Here is a 20,554-nt window from a genome sequence, read left to right as displayed (position 1 = left end):
CCAATTTATGAACTTTTGTTAGTCCCCATGAAGTCAAATGCTATTTCTAAGGGTGTTAGAATGACGTTAGGGGTTAGAGTCAGATGTTAAGTTTAGGGTTAAGGATACATTTTCGGGTTAAGGTTAGGATTAGGGTGAGGGTAAGAGTACGGGTTAGGAGTTAGGGAACATTGGATTTTGAATGGGACTGAATTGTATGTCCCCTCAAGGTTAGCTGTACAAGACTGTGTGTGTGTGTGTGTGTGTGTGTGTGTGTGTGTGTGTGTGTGTGTGTGTGTGTGTGTGTGTGTGTGTGTGTGTGTGTGTGTGTGTGTGTGTGTGTGTGTGTGTGTGTGTGTGTGTGTGTGTAAGTAAAAAAAAAAAAAATGGGACTCACCCTACCTGAAGTCACCAATGCCATCCTCCTCTTTTTCATGTTGGCAAAACGGTCTGTGAGTCTGTCATACAGTACGCTTTTAGTTTTTGTTGTCCTAGGCTACCTAGCTAAAATCCTACCTTGCCTGACTTACTCACATGGGCAACAATGAACCAGCTATGTTAGCTAGCTAGTTACAGCTAAGCTACATATTGAACTTCAATCGTCTCAGGCCAAAGGCACAATATATTCCTTTATGGTTCGATCAGAATCACCATCATAATCATTTGCCTGTAAAGAGAATTAAGTCAAAACCACCAGTCCAAATCTCCATTCATGTCTTATGAAAGGACCGATTTTGCAAGCTAGCTAAAGTAGGCAATCAACACAAGCAGACCAGAAACAGACACCTTTTTTCCAGACAATTAGGTTTTGCGTTGGATATGATTTGATCTTTTGGTCCAGACAGCATCAGATACATGGGCTACAAATACTGAGACAGAGGGGCGCTGTTTCCCTCGCTTGGATGATTTCTCCAATGAGATTCAACCACTTGCGAATTGAAGGGAAATTATGAAAACAGGGAGATTAAAGAAATTATTTTATTGTAAAAAATAAAAGAAAATATTGGTCAAATATTTGGGGAAGCCTGGCTTCCATGAATACACGCAACTGTGCCTACTATAAAATATGATGGCCGATCTTTGATGTTATGGGGCTATTTTGCTAGTGTAACGGATGTGAAATGGCTAGCTAGTTAGCGGTGGTGCGCGCTAATAGCCTTTCAATCGGTTACGTCACTTGCTCTGAGACCTTGAAGTAGTGTTTCCCCTTGCTCTGCAAGGGCCGCGGCTTTTGTGGAGCGATGGGTAACGATGCTTCGTGGGTGACTGTTGTAGATGTGTGCAGAGCGTCCCTGGTTCGCGTCGGGGCGAGGGGATGGACTAAAGTTGAACTGTTACACTACCAAGTACCTGGACATTTGAGCCAAAAACCTGGGTGCCTCTGCCAGGAGGCTGAAACTTGGCCACAAGTGGATCTTTCAGAGAGACAATGACCACAAGCCCACACACAAATTTACAAAGAACTCCATTGAAAACATATTGGTTCGAATTGAAAAAAGCAATCCATAAGTGCAGACCGAAGGATATCAAAGATCTGGGAAGATTCTGTATGGAGGAACGGCCATAAGATCCTAATGTGTTCTCCAATCTCATAAAACATTTTAGAAAAAGGTTAAGTGGTGTTATCCTTACAAAGGGAGGATTAGTATAATATATAATGTAATAATATATAATAATATGTAATATAATGTTACATACAATATAGCTCAGTATTTTAATGATTTATTTTAGTATTTTTTTTGCTCATCTTTAGAAAGGGTGTGACCATGTATCAATTTCATCCTCATGCCTTGTCTGCAAAACATGTTTTTGAGTGACAATAATTAACACAAGGAGCAGTAAATCTCTTTTCATTTTACACAAGAGCATTGTGGGAACAACACCAGTATTTAGTGGTAATTAGCCTCGTTCAATTCTGCTATCCTGTTCATTCTAATTCAAAATCATTGTTAATAAAAAGAAGAATTGCTATGTTATTAACGTATGCCAATAATATTGTTGAGCCAGGAAAAGTAGCCTGGAGCCATGCGCTTGACTGCCTCCAATTCCACTAGCACTATAAGATGCCATTTGAAACAAGCTTCAGGACATTGTTTCACGACCGGCAGTTAGATTTTTCTCCAACTTTTCCCCCCTAGTATGCGGAATCGTTCTCGGTCTGCGTCTCGCTGCAGCTGTGACTTCTCAATGGAGATCATTGTAGCGACAACACGTAGTTGGAGCTAGGGAGCTGAGCAGCACAGTTATTGCAATCACGTTGAACGCGCCACTCACTGTCTGTGGCAGTGGCATCGTCCGGACGGTGTGAGAGAGAGGAAGACATCAAACGACAGTAGTGGTAAGGGGAGGTTTATAAGATGTTACAGCGCGGCTTTCTCAACACTTCGACTGTGGCAATGCCTTTACAATGTGTTGGATTCTTTTTTGGAGCATTGGCTATGTGATTGCGGGTTCCTTTTGAGTGCGTTCCAGAGAGGAAAAGGTATGCACCGCTATTCACTTTATATGTTAATTAACTATCCAAAGGTGCGATTTTAAATTCTAGTGAATTTCTTGAACACAAATGTTCTGTATGCACTAAAAATGTGTTTCTGCAAAACTCTGACTGAATATGTATATGTTCTCAGCAGAAATCGCCCTCCAATAAATCTGGAAGAATAAAAACAAATTGGAATCTTTTCAAATCCGAAAATATCTGTTTTGCCGAGCCTATTTCTCCATAAGGTGTGTAAACTGACAGTAATGTTTGTTGCATGGGATTTATAATTGCATATGATAGTGAGGCCTCTAATGATTATAAAAAAAGCATCGTTGATTCATGAATCAGCATTGTGTATAATATAAAGCTGTATAATTACGGATACGGTTTAAACTGCGGCTCATGTCAATTTTGTATCGGCTAAAACTTTGATGTATATTAACTGAGTTACTATTTTACATTACTTTTTGGACGAGTGGGAACTATCATTAATACTTCAACTGAAAACGTATCTAGGCTATCTTTATCAATTGAGTGACACTTTGGGTTTCATAATAAATATAGGCAGACATACGTCAGATAATGCGGAAGGTTAACTCTTGCCGATATGAAATGACACAGTATCTCTCGGTATCGAACGTCTCTGCATCGTTCATCAGTCGAGTCAATGATAGTGCGGTCTGAACAACGGAACTGGCCTTCCAGGCACAGCGTGTAGGGTCTCTTTTGTCCACTGCGTGGCGTGAATGGTAGTAGCCAATAGTTTAGTAGGAAATGCAAACGTATTTTCACAATTTCAGTTCATCTCATAAAAATAGATCAATAATAGCACGTTTTTGGGGCTCATTCAGTAGTGTTTACCTGATTAAGTAGAATAACGTTAAAAAATATATATTGTTAAAAGTCCTAAAACATAAGTTGAAAATGATACTGTTGCTGCTTTCTGTTGTCATGGATTTTTGATTTACAGTTTAGTGTCAAAAAACTGGTTTTAATGTATAAAATCGTAAGCAATATGCTGAAATAGGTCGTGATATTTTGATTATTTGTTTTCAGATTACTTGTATTTTGCTAAATTACTACCTAGATTATAAACTGCACAGCACCAACATTTGCCAAGCCTCCTATTAATTTAGCTTGTTCTACTGTAGTCAGCAGCATGTGCAAACTAATCACTCACATCGATATTGTATTCAAATCAATGAAACTGGGACACCAACAGCAGCCAGATGTACCATTTGCTCTCTTCTAAAAGACAAACATTCCACAGACATTCTTATCCGGGGCGATTTACACTCGCAATCAGGGTTAAGTGCTTAAGTGCCTTGCTCAAGGGCATATTGGAACTAGTCATGTCGGGGATACAAACCAGCAACCTTTTGGTTACTGGCCCAACGCTCATAACAGCTAGGCTACAAACCACAAAAAACTTGGGTAAACTACAAATACCTGTCGATTAGATGATAGATGGCTAATACAATATAGGAAACCCAACACTTTTTTGCCTGGATAATTTCAAAGAATCATCACCTCACAGGTAGTTCTACATAGTGACATAGGTTGCCCTTTTTCATAGCTGACTGTCAAATCTGTGTATTTGTTTGTGACCAGCAACTTTTATGCAGAGAAAGCTCTGAATTATTTGTGCTGTTCGAGTTTGAAAATGACAACTGCTTTCTTCCATAGGGTGGCGTACAATTGGCCCAGCGTCTTCCGGGTTAGGCCGGTGTAGGCCGTCATTGTAAATAAGAATTTGTTCTTGCCTAGTTAAATAAAGGTTCAAATTTATGAATAATAATTTAAAAAATAAACGAACATGCTGATCAAACCGGCTCCGTGCGTGTGCGTCCGAGTGCGTGCCATCGTGCTCAAGTTGATTTTATCTACAGCCCACCAGACACATTCCTGACACACAGGTTAAAATACCAAAAGCAACTGTGAACCAACTATATTAATTTGGGGACAGGTTGAAACACACATGAAACATTCATGGACATTTAGCTAGCTTGCTGTTGCTAGCTAATTTGTCATGGGAGATAAATATCGGGTTGTTATTTCACCTGAAATGAATATGGTGAATATTGAATATTCTTTTTTACTGGATCTTTGTAGAATGTTGACCCATTTTTCGAGTCACACAAAATCCTGTGTTCTCTACTTACAACAATTCATCCACAAATGACAGGGGAAATCTAGTTAGTTTTCTTTGATTAAAATCTCGCCCCGTAAATAATTCTTCTTTGCAGATTTTATATGGCGGTTGGAAACCTACTTTAGGATGCATTTCCGCCACCAACTGGACTGGAGGAACGTGGTCATCTTTCTAACACCCAAGTGTGTATGTGTACATTTATTTTGCAACGGCTCACTCAACGCTGCCGGTTTGGTCAGCATGTTAGTCCTACGATGGACAGGGGCGCGTATGATAAAACCAACGGTACCAAAATCAAAGATATTTGTCAGTTTAAAGAGAAAGGATGTGTAATTCCACTCAATTGTGTGTGGTGAAATTGCAAGCTTGTTTAATAAGGTAGTAAGACTAACTGTTTTACATTAGTGAAATTAGCGCAATATAAAATAATTTCATTGCAAAATAATTCTACATTTCAGTTTAAGATAATATGATAATAATCTGTTTCTCACTCATTTAACCATTTGGAGAGTTTAAAAAACACACTTCAGTCGGGCGGTCTAGACTAGAACCTCCATACTGTCCGTTGTAGCATACTGAAAGTTCAACGTCCCTTGTTGTAGCAACATGTGAGCTGTAGACCTTGTGACGGCCCTGAACCTACCTGGCACCCCTAGAAATAACCTCAAGTCAAAACCGTTACAACCTATACCCTACGGTTATTCGATTTAAGTCATCTGATTGTAAAACAAAAAATTGGGGGGGAATGCAAAGTCAACATTTTATGTTTTGAAGAACATATATTAAATTGGCAATATATTATGTAGGCCTATGCCTACAAATTGAGATGTCTACGAAGTTGACTCAAATTATATCTTTCTTTAACAATATATGACAATATTTTTTCGAAAATATATTAGGCTCCAATGTATCTTAAAGGTGTTTCTTTCCAAACAGATTGTTGTTGTTTTATGTCTTTGCTAACGTTGGCCTATAAGGTTGTGTATTGACTCTACTATACCTGTTTATTATTCGGGCTGAGCTTGAACAACAAGACATGATTGAGGATGATGGTGTAGACCTTGTTTTTGCCCGGCGGTAGGGACATGATAAGCGATCACGGCGGAGGCACTGCTTCACATGTTGATTATGTCCCTATACCGCCCTAATGTCCTAGTAGAGATGCTAATACGGTGTGTGTGTATGTGTGTGTGTGTGTGTGTGTGTGTGTGTGTGTGTGTGTGTGTGTGTGTGTGTGTGTGTGTGTGTGTGTGTGTGTGTGTGTGTGTGTGTGTGTGTGTGTGTGTGTGTGTGTGTGTGTGTGTGTGTGTGTGTGCCTTATTCCTTACAAAAAATATTGCAGTTTTGAAACTGCAGTGAAAGTGCAGTAACTGCAGTCAACTGTGGTATTTTGGAACCAGTGATTGCAGTGTACTAGCTATACTGCACAGTAACTGCAGTTAAACTGCAAAATGTCTGCAGTAAAAAAATATATATATTTTTTTTATTTTGGACGCAGTATTTTCAGCCTACTGCAGTGCACTGCAGTTATATTGCACACTGACTGTAATCTTTTTTTCGTAAGGGATGTCTTGCAGAAAATATATAGGCCTATGATAAACAGAGTCACGTTGCTCCTGGAAATAAATCAACAGGCTCACCATTTCAATGTTGTTTTCAATAGCTTACCTCTGTGCTGGCATGTAGCCTATGATTCTTCAGCCTATGATTCTTTAGGGTGTTTTTTTGATTAGTTAATGTGTTAAATAAGAAGCACATCAAGTGGCTAGCGGCATACCCAAAGTGCAAAATGACTAGGTTATATTTAATGGTGTTGGTTAATAATGCCCCTCGGAAAAAGCTAGAAGGTGATAGGGTGATGTTTTATGTTGTCATTATTTTTGAGAGGTGGTTTGATATATATTTATTAAAGCTTTTGTAAGAATCAATCCAAAATAGGTTAATGAATGGGTTAGGGCGGCTTCACGTTTGCATCATCATGGCTATGTCTTCAAACTGTTTCTCAACCTGGTAACTTCTGCCTCAGTCTCTCTCTAGCACAATAAAGAGCTGCAAATTGAGTCGGCTGGCGATAATAATGAGGCCATATGTTACCAGTCACTGCCCGCGCTGTGCTTGATGTCCAGATGCCAGGAGCGTCGGGCACTCTCTGCGTCTGAGCGTTCTGTCCCCAGCGGAGACTGCGGTCGTTCCCGCAGCAGGGGCATGTGCTCTAGAAGCCTGTATTTGCACGTCGCTTCGAGGCAGCTCTCTTTCTCTAGCGAATGAGTTGTTGAGAGATAGAGAAGAAGGGGAACTACGGTACAGTAGTGGGAGAAGGGAAGGAGGGGTTGATATGGAGGGATGGTGGTGGTGCAAGCGCTCAAATTGCACACTGTTTAAGTTCTCCTCTGGCTCTGTGGATTTTACAGTAACTAGTCACGGCGGGAAGCGCGCGCTTGCCGCCAGTGCAACTCATGTCAGATGGCACGAGAGTCTAATGAGACTTCATCATCCTGTCTCAGTGCATTTGGGCGAGCCGCAGAAAAACTGTGTCCTCCGTCGTCGTGCAGTGCCAACACCGACAGAGGGCATATTTCCGGACAGGGATGAAAAATAAGTGGGGGAGAGAGAAAGGGGAAACGGGGGAGAGAAACATACACACAGAGAGAGAGAGAGACAGAAAGCGAGAGAGAGAGAAAAGGGTTGTCAAGTCTGCTTTGAGCTATAGAACAATTTGCACTGTGAGAGTGAGGCAGGGATCTTGGCATGGGGGACCCATGGTGCCCTGGTGTGCACTGTGTACATATCAGGGAGAAGAGAGGATTATTGTTTGTTTGTGTGTGTGTGTGTGTGTGTGTGTGTGTGTGTGTGTGTGTGTGTGTGTGTGTGTGTGTGTGTGTGTGTGTGTGTGTGTGTGTGTGTGTGTGTGTGTGTGTGTGTGTGTAGGGGCTGATGGGGGGGGGTTGGACACTCGTTGGCAAATGTTTGGGAGGGGTCTAGTGAGACCCAGCTGCTGAATAAAAGATAAACGTACTGCTAGGCTGCATCCCAAATGGCACCCTATTGGCTATATAGTGCTCTACTTTAGATCAGGGCCCATAGGACTGGGATTCAACCCGATCACGCTTTGTCTGCTTTTTATAGGCACTGTTTCCGCGTTCGCAGACACCACATTCATGGTAAAAGCTGGATATATCGGCTCAATCGGAAATAGCATTTATTAAATGATACATAGGCGACAAAAGCGCGATCAGATTGAATCCCAGGCCTAGTCTAGGAATACCTTGTTGGACCTAAGACTTGGAGCTCTGGTACCGTTTGCCGTTCGGTAGCAGAGAGAATAGTTTATGACTAGAGTGGCTGGAGTCTTTGACAATTTTTAGGGCCTTCCTTTGACACCGCCTGGTATAGAGGTCCTGCATGTCAGGAAGCTTGGCCTCAGTGAGGTACTGGGCCGTATGCACTACCCTCTGTAGTGCCTTGCGGTCGGAGGGCAAGCAGTTGCCATACCAGGCAGTGATGCAACCAGTCAGGATGCTCTCGATGGTGCAGAACTTTTTGAGGATCTGAGGACCCATTCCAAATCTTTTCAGTCTCCTGAGGGGGAATAGGCTTTGTTGTGAACTTTTCACGACTGTCTTGGTGTGTTTGGACCATGATAGTTTGTTGGTGTTGTGAACACGAAGGAACAGCTAAACCTGCTCCACTACAGCACCGTCGATGGGAATGGGGGTGTGCCTCGGTCCTCCTTTTCCTGTAGTCCACAATCATCACCTTTGTCTTGATCACGTTGAGGGAGAAGTTGTTGTCGGCAAACTTAATGATGGTGTTGGAGTCGTGCCTGGCCATGCAGTCATGAGTGAACAGGGAGTACAGGAGGGGACTGAGCACGCACTCCCGAGGGGCCCCCGTGTTGAGGATCAGCATGGTGGATGTGTTGTTACCTACCCTTACCACCTGGGGGCGGCCCGTCAGGAAGTCCAGGATCCAGTTGCAGAGGGAGGTGTTTAGTCCCAGGGTCCTTAGCTTAGTGATGAGCTTTGAGGGCACTATGGTGTTGAACGCTGAGCTGTAGTCAATGAATAGCATTCTCACATAGGTTCCTTTTGTCCAGGTAAGTGTTCCGACTGGTTAAAGAGCGACTGCCCCTAAAAAGCATTGTCTCTTTTTAAAAATGGCCTTTGTGGCATTGATAGGAGTCATAAACATTTCACGGAGAGTAAACATTTACTACAAAGTGTAAATAGGATCATTTTGTTCATAAAGTCAGTCTGGTCCAAAACTGAGATTTTTTGAGATGACAGGAAAGAATGGTATGTAACAGAATGAAAGGTAACGTAACAGTTTTCCATGCGTTGGGATTATTTGAATCCTGCCCACATGGCCACAGCTGGCAGCATCCAAGTAGTCATCAATTTTGAGCACGCCAGCACACGACCCAATTGATATGCCCATGGTCAATTTGGTTTAACGTTCGATATCCATATGTGGCTAGTTAGAGACCATCAGTAAATTATATAATGTGCATGTGAAAATATTTTTCAAGTGACAGTAGCTCCAAATTTCAATGACTTAAAAACCTCAAACCAACTATAAATTGTAGAAATTCATATACAAATATTGAAAGCATTTAACAAGAGAACTAAAAGATGTGTAACATGAAAATATTGTCTCATTTGCATTGTGTCATTTATTGATAGCCTATCTGAAGGCAAGCACATCAGCCGGTTGAAGCTAATTGGCTAAACAATTTGTCTAACTCTTCCCACCTGCAAACACACACTACACCCACATCAACCACACCCTGAAACCAACTCACGTTAGAATTCAGTCATGGCCACTAGCATTTCTTAGTGAACCAAATCTAAAACTGGTTAAGGTAAGGGTTATTTTTAAATTTTATTTAACCAGGTAAAACCCATTGAGGTTAAAAACGTCTTTTGTGAGGGCGACCTGGCAAGAAGGCAAAACATGGAAATGGCAGCGTGTCCATACAACATTACAGAAGACTACAGAGTACACACAAAAGACAAGTTAAAGATACAATTGAAGATTAGAAACAACTGCAGTTATAACAAACAGTCGATCAGAGTCTTTAAAACACGCAAGGACACTAACTCCCCTAACTTTACAATCTTCTGAATCTTCTCAAGTTCCAGGATGAAGGGGCATTATGGGAAAAAGATTGTTTCCCCATCTCAGTTCTAGCCTTAGGACAGCAGCGACTGTGAACGAAGACTACATTGAGTGACTGATCTGGTCAGTAAGGAACAGAGATACAAAGGGAGTTGTCCCATCAATGCTTTGTACATAAAAGTGTAGCAGTGCTTTAGCCTCCTGGTGGAGAGACAAGTCTATTGCACCATAGCATACAGGTCACAGTGATGGGTCAGTGATCTAGCATTGGTAATAGATCTTAAAGCACCGTGATACACTGCATCCAGAGTTTAAGATACTTGCTGTGGCCTGCATATAGACAATATCACCCTAATCCAGCACTGAGTTCTGCATATAGACAATATCACCCTCATCCAGCACTGAGTTCTGCATATAGACAATATCACCCTCATCCATCACTGAGTTCTGCATATAGACAATATCACCCTAATCCAGCACTGAGTTCTGCATATAGACAATATCACCCTAATCCAGCACTGAGTTCTGCATATAGACAATATCACCCTAATCCAGTACTGAGTTCTGCATATAGACAATATCACCCTAATCCAGCACTGAGTTCTGCATATAGACAATATCACCCTAATCCAGCACTGAGTTCTGCATATAGACAATATCACCCTCATCCAGCACCGATTTTTATTAAAGTGCTTTGAACAAGATGTTTTCTGACATTGAAAAGCAAGATTTGTTCCTGAAACGGAAACCCAATTTCAACTTCCGTTTCTTGGTCTCAATGTGAGTTTAAATTGAAACTTTTCATCTAACCAAATCCCAAAGATACTGATAGGAGGTGACCCTATCAATTTGCTGGCTTGTTATAGTTAAATACGGCAAGTGACTCTGTTTACTTTCAGGGAAGAGAAAACCATGAACTTTGTTTTCCTTTCATTAATCACAAGTTTCAATTGGGAAATCTGCTTTTGAATAACATCAAAGGCCACCTGTAAGTCCTGAAAGGCCTTCTAAATACTAGATGCGCTAGAATAAATAATTGTGTCATCAGCATACAGATAGAGATTTGCAGAGTCAACAGTCTTCCCTATATCATTTATATACAGTGTAAAAAGGATCGGACCTAAAATTGAGCCCTGGGGAACTCCTTTTGTAAGCTTTCGAAACTCAGATTTATTAATTTTTTTACCTTTTATATAACTAGGCAAGTCAGTTAAGAACACATTTTTATTTTCAATGATGGCCTAGGAAAAGTGCCTTGTTCAGGGGCAGATTGACAGATTTTTACCTTGTTAGCTCGGGGATTCGATCTTGCAACCTTTCAGATACTAGTTCAACTCTCTAAACACTAGGTTCCATACCATCCTTAGCTACACACTGTGTTCTGTCAGAAAGATAGTTTTGGAACCAATCCATCAACACTCAAACCAAACTTTTTGGTTTGAGTGTGAACAGCAGGGCATGGTCAACAGTGTCCGAGGCCTTCGATAAGTCAATAAAAAGTGAAACACAGTGATTTGTCTTGTCCTGATCATCTAGAATATCACCTACAACCTTACTTACAGCAGTAACTGTACTATGCTTGGTTCTAAAACCCGACTGGAATTGAGATAAAACTGAGTTATTATAAAGAAAGTCTTTCAACTGTGAGTTTTCCAAAACTTTTGCCAGTGCAGACAGTTTAGATACGGGACGATAGTTATCCAACAGGGACGTATCTCCACCTTTTATGTAAAGACGTAACATAGGCTGCTTTCCAGACTTTTGGAATGGTATTAATCGCCAATGAAAGAATTTAATATATGAGTGAGAGGGGCAGCAATGAATTCTGCAACATTTTTTTATTTATTTTTTATTTTAAATATGGTTTTTAATTCATCTGGCCCAGCTGCTTTCTTAGTATCAATAGATTTTAGTTCCTTTACAACTTCTGAAATCTCAATCTCGGTAAAATTAAATGGATGAATCATAGGCAATGTGGCAATTTCATCCACAGCCTCATTTGAGATGTTAGGAAGGAGTTCATTATGAAATAAATGTCCAGGTTTAGCAAAATGCTCATTAAACATGTCAAGCAGTTTATTCTTGTCAGTCACATCCATTGAATTTGAGGTCAATTTTCAGCAGAAGACCAGAGGAGTTTGTGTTAGCATTCATGGATTTAATGGTTTTCCATAATATCGTCGGGTTATTCAGGTTTGCCTTAGTGGATTCGTAATAGAAGCTAGATTTGCATTTCCGTATTAACAAGGTGCACTTATTTCTCAATGCCCTGAAGAACTACCATTCAGCTTGGGAATTACTCTTTCTGGCTTTGGCCCGTTGTGTATTTGGCTTATGGATCAAATCAGACAATTCCCCTGTAAACCAGGGATTGTCTCTACCTCCTTACCCGGTACTTTTTTGAGAGGGGCGTGTTTATCACAGATAGTAGAAAACATAGATTGAAAATAGGAGAATGCCTCTTCGATATCTGGAATAAGTGCAATCCTATCACAGTTGCATAAAGTTCATGCAGGAATGCCTGCTCACAGAACTGCCAAAAAAATCTATGAACTGAGAGGGCACTTTGGGGATTTTGGTGTCTCTAATGCAAATTAAATGGTATTTGTCACATGCGCTGAATGCTACAGGTGTAGACAGTGAAATGCTTACTTTACAAGCCCTTAAACAACAATGCAGTGTCAATGATCACTTAAATCATTAGCGAAAATACCAACAGCCCAAGTATTTATGAGAATTGTTTGATAGAATAACATCAATAAGTGTTGACTTAGAGCTATCTTTGGGATTGAGTCTTGTGACTATATTTATCATTTTAGTAAACTTGAATGTAATGCACAGTCCTCTTATGGCCTCAGAGTTTGGAGATTCCAGTTTAAATCGTCCATAAGGACCATTGCACCCCCCCCCCAACCACGCATCAATTCAGCCAGAGAATCCAGGGATTGTACTTTAGCAGATGGAGGTCTATAGCATCCTATCAAATCTAAATTCACTGCTTTCGATAACTGTAGCTTCAATGCTAAAAACTCATTAGATAAAGACCTTAGTTCAGTAACCACATATATGTCTTTAATATAGATGGCTATACCTCTACTTTGTCGGTCACATTGATAAACATTATAACCATCCGAGCCTATAGACTGATTTAGAACAGATTTTTTAAGCCAGGTCTCGAACAGTACTAAGACATCTGGGTCAGCAGTGTGAACCCAGACTTTTATAATGTAAACTCCTCACATTAATATGCATCAGTCCCAACCCTGATCTAGTTTTAAAATCATTTGGAGTGGGAAGTTCATCCATAACCAATGGGCCTGGGTTTGAGTGAATATTTCCTTATCCATAGCCAATGGACCTGGCTTTGGGTGAATGTTTCCTGATCCATAGCCAATGGGCCTGGGTTTGGGTGAATGTTTTTTGATCCATAGCCAATGGGCTTGGCTTTGGGTGAATGTTTCCTGAACCATAGCCAATGGACCTGGCTTTGGGTGAATGTTTCCTGATCCATAGCCAATGGGCCTGGGTTTGAGTGAATGTTTCCTGAACCATAGCCAATGGACCTGGCTTTGGGTGAATGTTTCCTGATCCATAGCCAATGGGCCTGGGTTTGAGTGAATGTTTCCTGATCCATAGCCAATGGGCTTGGGTTTGGGTGAATGTTTCCTGATCCATAGCCAATGGGCTTGGCTTTGGGTGAATGTTTCCAGATCCATAGCCAATGGACCTGGCTTTGGGTGAATGTTTCCTGATCCATAGCCAATGAGCCTGGCCTTGAGTGAATGTTTCCTGATCCATAGCCAATGGGCCTGGCTTTGATTGAATGTTTCCTGATCCATAGCCAATGGGCCTGGGTTTGAGTGAATGTTTCCTGATCCATAGCCAATGGACCTGGCTTTGAGTGAATGTTTCCTGATCCATAGCCAATGGACCTGGCTTTGAGTGAATGTTTCCTGATCCATAGCCAATGGGCTTGGGTTTGGGTGAATGTTTCCTGATCCATAGCCAATGGGCCTGGCTTTGGGTGAATGTTTCAATTTGGGCGAATGCACCAATTTGCAAGTCGCTCTGGATAAGAGCGTCTGCTAAATGACTTAAATGTAAATGTTAAATGTAATCCATAGCCAATGGGCCTGGCTTTGGGTGAATGTTTCCTGATCCATAGCCAATGGGCCTGGCTTTGGGTGAATGTTTCCTGATCCATAGTCAATGGGCCTGGCTTTGATTGAATGTTTCCTGATCCATAGCCAATGGACCTGGCTTTGGGTGAATGTTTCCTGATCCATAGCCAATGGACCTGGCTTTGGGTGAATGTTTCCTGACACCAAAAGCATAATAATAATAAAACACCTTGATTTATTTCTTCCTAAAAATCTCTCTGCCCTTAGATTACTTAAAATAATCCAAACTACAGTCACCTGATACAACAAACACAGTTTTTAGCGAGACCAAACCCTGTAGATGAGAACATTTTATGAAGACTGTGCAATGAGCCATAATCCATGTAGGCAGCAATTAAAATTATTTGTACAAAAATACCAATTTTAATCACTGAAACCAACAATTCACTTGTTAGAACTGTCAGCGCGTTCAACAGCCGCTGCAGGAATGTACTGACAGGGATTTCACCCAGTGTGTGGGTCTGGTCAATGCACCCAGTCGCCTCGCAGTAGGCTACCGCACAGTGAGGCAGAGCGGGCCCAGTAGACCGGTCAATCACCGGTGGCTAGTCCACCTGGCAGGGGTATCCTGTGCTAGGAAGCCCAGCGCATCTAGACGTTATGTCACAGCGCAGATACCAACCTCCGGCTTCCACCACACAGCACAGCAAGGCAGGGAGGAGTCAGAAGACTCCGCTAGAATAGCGAAATGCAGATATAGAACCTGGCCATCGAGGAGTATCCAAGACTAGTCGGCCCAACGTGTCTAGACCGTCAGTCACAGCACAGATGTATTCTTTCTCGGCTTTTAGGGGGTCCACCACACCGGCTTTATCTCCTTTTGTAGAAACCAGCAGATGTCAATGTAACACTTTGATTGCTTTGATCCTGTAGGACATTAGATTTTGCCTGTTGTTTAATGACAACTCTCGCAGCCTTTAACAGTTTTGTAATAAAAACGTGTAACATGAAACAAACGAACAGTGTGACTGACACAACATGCTCAGCAAAACTGACCTGCCTCCATCTTGATTGAATTGTAGTGGGTGGTAAGGATTAAGGTAAGGGTTATGGTTTAGAATAGGGTTAAAACATTTAAAAATGTAACAAGTGCCTAGCACTGGGATTGAGGCCTCAATTCTCAGATCCAAAACGTGCAGTTTAAGCCCTCTCTCTATCCCCATCCAGGCCACGAGCCTTTACCAGATTGTAATGGGCAGTCATGTTGCCGCTACTAGCTGGAATTGAAGGCATCTCCCGAAGACCTGGGGACATGGACAAACGTCGAAAACTGAAGTTGATCTGGTGTGACCTGGCTGGGAATGACATCCCTTAGGCTACCATCAAGTTTATACACAGCAGCACCAACTCTCGGGGCTTTATTCAGTGGAATCTGCATTACAGTATTTTTGTATCTAAACATATGACTTCTCTTGTGGCAAGATCAAATCTCAAAACAATTTTGTGTAGTTTAAAAGCTCACTCCTCAGCTTGATGTCCACTGAATCAAATTGCTAGCTTTTCAGTGGTACGGCTGGCTAAGACGATAGCAGGAGGGCAGTGACGTGTGTTTGCGAGACAGAGGACCTGAGATCCAGTCTTGGTGTGAGCTGGTGAGGGAGGAAGAGGTATTGTTAATAAGATAGCAGCGTTACACCTGTTACATGTGCATGAACGCTCCTGTAGGAATTTTTGTTGGATAATATAAAGAAAGATTTGACATTGTCAAGACAGATCATGGACAAATGATTCCGCTGTAAATGTGTATTCATCAAGTTCTGCCCCGCGCTACTCTAGTCTGTGGTCATTGCACAATAATGACTCATATGGCAAGGGTTAGGGTGAACAGGGGTAGGACATAACATGGACATCAGAGTTTCCCATAATTCCATTCAGTGTTCGCGGACCTGGGTTTTCTTATATTTTTTATTTTATAAATATTTTAATATAGCTAGTTTCAAATCGCTCCCCGTCCCTTTACAAATTGGCCGTAACCCCTCAGTGATTGTGTGTTTGAGGGTTCTGGGTAGGACTGTTTGATTTCATGGTTCCAGATGGGCAGGCGTTTGCACTCCAACTCCATTGGTTCCATTGTGCAGGGCAAAAACATACCAGTAGTAGTTGATCCCAGGTCTGGTAGTCAGGTCCATTCAGGTCTGGTAGTGGAGATGGCCCAGGACAGAGTTTTGGAAAGCCTGATCTAGAATAGTAAAAAAGAAAAATGCCCCCCCCCCCATCAGGAATTGAACCATCTACAAGCGCCACACTCTACGAACTGAGCCAAACAGGAATAGAATAGTGAGACATTATCTGATAATCTAGGTGGTAATTTCCTGTGCCACTGCCAATAGCTGTTTAGCTCTACTTGAACTCTTTACTTCTTCAATTCAACAGACTGTATGTACAGGATGCTGTTTAAAGAGAAGACATCTAGTCAGTTACTAAGCGCTTGTAATAACTCCCTGTAAAGGGAGGCTTATAAAAGAGATTAGAGGGTTTAGATAAGACATTTCCCCTTCATGCATCACCTCAGATGCACTGCAGCGTGTGGGAAGAAAGAGGGACAAGAGAGAGAGAGAGAGGAGAGGGGGCATAAAGGGAGAGGGGGGACAGAGAGAGAAAGAGGGAGGCAGGGAGAGAGAGAGGGGGGAAGAGGCAGAGAGTGAAAAACAGAGGCAGAGAGAGAGAGAGTGAAAAACAGAGGCAGAGAGTGAAAAACAGAGGCAGAGAGTGAAAAACAGAGGCAGAGAGAGAGGGGCAGAGGCAGAGAGTAAAAAACAGAGGCAGAGAGAGAGGGGCGGAGGCAGAGAGAGAGGGGCGGAGGCAGAGAGTAAAAAACAGAGGCAGAGAGAGAGAGAGGGAAGAGGCAGAGAGAGAGAGGGGGGGAAGAGGCAGAGAGAGAGAGGGGGGGAAGAGGCAGAGTGAAAAACAGAGGCAGAGAGAGAGGGGGGGCAGAGGCAGAGAGTGAAAAACAGAGGCAGAGAGAGAGGGGGCGGCGGAGGCAGAGAGTGAAAAACAGAGGCAGAGAGAGAGGGGCGGAGGCAGAGAGTAAAAAACAGAGGCAGGGAGAGAGAGAGAGGGAAGAGGCAGAGAGAGAGAGGGGGGGAAGAGGCAGAGAGAGAGAGAGAGGGAAGAGGCCGAGAGTGAAAAACAGAGGCAGGGAGAGAAAGGGAGGGAGGATGATCAAAGAGAATGGCATAAATTCATCTTGCCCCTCTGAAGGAAGGGCCTTGTGAATGGTGAACAGATGTGGGTTTATGTCAACACAACTTCCAGAGTTACGGTACCCCATTTCAAACTTCTAAACAGCCAAATACGAACCCCCATGTCAAACCAAATACGATATGTCACCATGTCCTGTCAGCCGTCAGTCAATCTGCACAATAACAGTGCTGTCATTCACTCGTTAAACCGAGGGTTAAATTCAGGAATTAATTCCGAGAAGTTAGGGTTAAGGTTTGGGGGTAGGTTTAGGAATTAATTCCAAGGAGTTAGGGTTAAGGTTTGGAGTAAGTTTAGGCTTTCATTCGGGGTGGTAAGGTTAGAGATTAGGTTTGGGTTGGGTTAGGGTAAAAAACAAACAACAACAAAAAACAAGTGCCTAGCAGTGGGAACGAACCTGCGATGTTCGAAGCCATATATCACAGTTTAGCCCATCCTCAACCCCATTGACAACACCCTTAGTGAATGAGTAATTGTCATGTAAATACATGAACTTGCCATCACATTATTTCACCATTGTAGAAATGTGTGGCAGGCGTGTAATTTACTGGAGCTTGGATTTGTTTATCTACGTAGATACTGTGAATTGCATCAAGAGAGAGAAGCATGTGACAAACATCATGTAGTGGTGCAAAATTCTGGTCATCAACTCAAGACCAGACACCATGCCTCTCAAGACCAGACACCATGCCTCTCAAGACCAGACACCATGCCTCTCAAGACCAGCCACTATGGATCTCAAGACCAGCCACTATGGATCTCAAGACCAGATACTGTGGATCTCAAGACCAGACACTATGAATCTCAAGACCAGACACTATGAATCTCAAGACCAGACACTATGAATCTCAAGACCAGACACTATGCTTCTCAAGACCAGCCACTATGAATCTCAAGACCAGACACTATAGATCTCAAGACGAGACGATGTGGATCTCAAGACCAGACACTGTGGATCTCAAGACCAGACACTATGGATCTCAAGACCAGACGATGTGGATCTCAAGACCAGACACCATGCCTCTCAAGACCAGCCACTATGGATCTCAAGACCAGACACCGTGGATCTCAAGACCAGACACCGTGGATCTCAAGACCAGACACTTTGAATCTCAAGACCAGACACCATGCCTCTCAAGACCAGACACCATGCCTCTCAAGACCAGACACTGTTCATCTCAAGACCAGACACTGTTCATCTCAAGACCAGACACTATGAATCTCAAGACCAGACACTATGAATCTCAAGACCAGACACTATGAATCTCAAGACCAGACACTATGAATCTCAGACACTATGGATCTCAGACACTGTGGATCTCAAGACCAGACACTATGGATCTCAAGACCAGACACTAGGAATCTCAGACACTATGAATCTCAGACACTATGGATCTCAGAGACTATGGATCTCAAGACCAGACACTATGGATCTCAAGACCAGACACTGTGGATCTCAAGACCAGACACTATGATTCTCAAGACCAGACACTGTGGATCTCAAGACCAGACACTATGAATCTCAAGACCAGACACCATGGATCTCAAGACCAGACACCGTGGATCTCAAGACCAGACACCGTGCATCTCAAGACCAGACTATGTGGATCTCAAGACCAGACACTGTGGATCTCAAGACCAGACACTGTGGATCTCAAGACCAGACACTGTGGATCTCAAGACCAGACACTGTGAATCTCAAGACCAGACACTGTGGATCTCAAGACCAGACACTGTGGATCTCAAAACCAGACACATAGTGGCAACAAAAAAAACAGCTTTTGGGTACATGGTTTCCTGCTTGTTTATAGCCTTGTACAGTTCAAGTGCGATCTTGTTGTTTTTGTTGTTGTCCTGAGGTGGAATGTGCACACCAGTCAGAATAACAGATGAAAACTCTCTCGGGAGCTAGAATTGTCGGCATTTGAGCTCGAGACTTCCAATGCGCTGGAGTCTGCACACCATTTGTTGTTGATGAAGAGACCTACCCCTCCCCTCTGGATTTCCATGAATCCAATGTTCTGTCCGCTTAGTGAATGGAGATTCCATCGAGTTGAATAGTGAATGGAGATTCCATCGAGTTGAATAGTGAATGGAGATTCCATCGAGTTGAATAGTGAATGGAGATTCCATCGAGTTGAATAGTGAATGGAGATTCCATCGAGTTGAATAGTGAATGGAGATTCCATCGAGTTGAATAGTGAATGGAGATTCCATCGAGTTGAATAGTGAATGGAGATTCCATCGAGTTGAATAGTGAATGGAGATTCCATCGAGTTGAATTGTGAATGGGGGGTGTCTTGTCCGAAGGCCATGTTTCAGAAAAACAGAGACTATTGCAGTTACGAGAGTCCCGTTAATAGTAAATAAGTAATCAGAGGTCATTCATCTAATTATAAAGTACATTGGCTAATAGAATGGAGGGAAGTGGTGGCCGGTTTTCCCTTCTAAGTCTCACCAGGATGCACGCTTTACAACCTCTTTTTTGCCTGACATTACTCTTGGGTAAGATTGGGATGGAGGTACACACAGAGCCCAGGGCAGATGAGTCGAAGTTGAAGCCGGATTTGAGGGTCGTAACTACTGATCTGATGTTCAAAAAAAGTTCATATGAACGCCAAAATAATCAGAAAAAAGCTGGGTCGGCGCTTGCATGACGGCAACCATACAGCCCTGCTCCATCTTGTTCCAGACTCTAAGCCAGGGATGTGCAACTGGCTTGTAGTAATCATGGTCAAATTTCCAACCAGGGGAGCCCATTGATTTTGTAAGTCACTCTGTAACTGCTCATTTCTCTCTTTCTGTTTTATTCACAAGGTGGGGTGGTTTAAGGCCTGCTCTGACTGCATGTGTGAGTATGGATGTTGGTACGCAGACTCGCGAGCCACTGCAATGAGTTCAGATTGTTTTTGGCCCCCATCCCTGCTCTAAGAGTTTGACTTTAAAAAGATTCTGCACTCTTAGAAAAAAGGGATTCCTAAAGGGTTCTTCGGCTGTCCTCATAGGAGAACCCTTTTTGGTTCCAGGTGGAACCGTTTCTTGGTTCCATGTAGAACTCTTTTGGCATTCCATGTAGAACTTTCTGTGTAAAGGGTTCTACATGGAACTCAAAAGGGTTCTACCTGGAACCAAAATGTTTCTTACCTGGAACCAAAAGGTTACTCAAATGGTTCTCCTATGGGGACAACCGAAGAACCCTTTTAGGTTCTAGAAAGCCCCTTTTTTTCTAAGGGGGTGTACTATACTACGAAAAGTCTTTCGCTCACTTTATTCCCCTAGAGACACTGTAGAAAGATTCTAAGATTAGATCTTTCGTCACTTGAACTCAAGGTTATATCCATTTAAGCTGCAGCGAGTCGTCCTTAATCAAGCGCTGATGTGGAGTTGAGTTTTACTCGCAAATGAAAATCTTCACTTTATTTGTCCCAATAGTTACTTCCTGCC

The 20,554-nt window shown here is 42.5% G+C and overlaps 1 protein-coding gene across 2 annotated transcripts in view; it reads left to right on the top strand.

Annotated features, from left to right (window-relative positions):
• The first annotated feature begins 1,903 nt into the window (after positions 1 to 1,903).
• The window catches only part of LOC129823526 (cadherin-7-like), a 128,945-nt gene continuing 110,294 nt past the window's right edge, over positions 1,904 to 20,554 (top strand). Inside the window, exon 1 of one of the 2 annotated variants that reach the window (XM_055882318.1) lies at positions 1,904 to 2,317. The gene's annotated coding sequence lies outside the window, so the exon portion shown is untranslated. Of the gene's footprint in view, positions 2,462 to 20,554 lie in introns of both variants that reach the window. The other variant, XM_055882317.1, reaches the window with a different exon arrangement.

Source organism: Salvelinus fontinalis, chromosome 26 (assembly GCF_029448725.1).
Source record: "Salvelinus fontinalis isolate EN_2023a chromosome 26, ASM2944872v1, whole genome shotgun sequence".
NCBI lineage: Eukaryota > Metazoa > Chordata > Actinopteri > Salmoniformes > Salmonidae > Salvelinus > Salvelinus fontinalis.
This window is presented reverse-complemented; position numbering and strand designations above follow the sequence as displayed.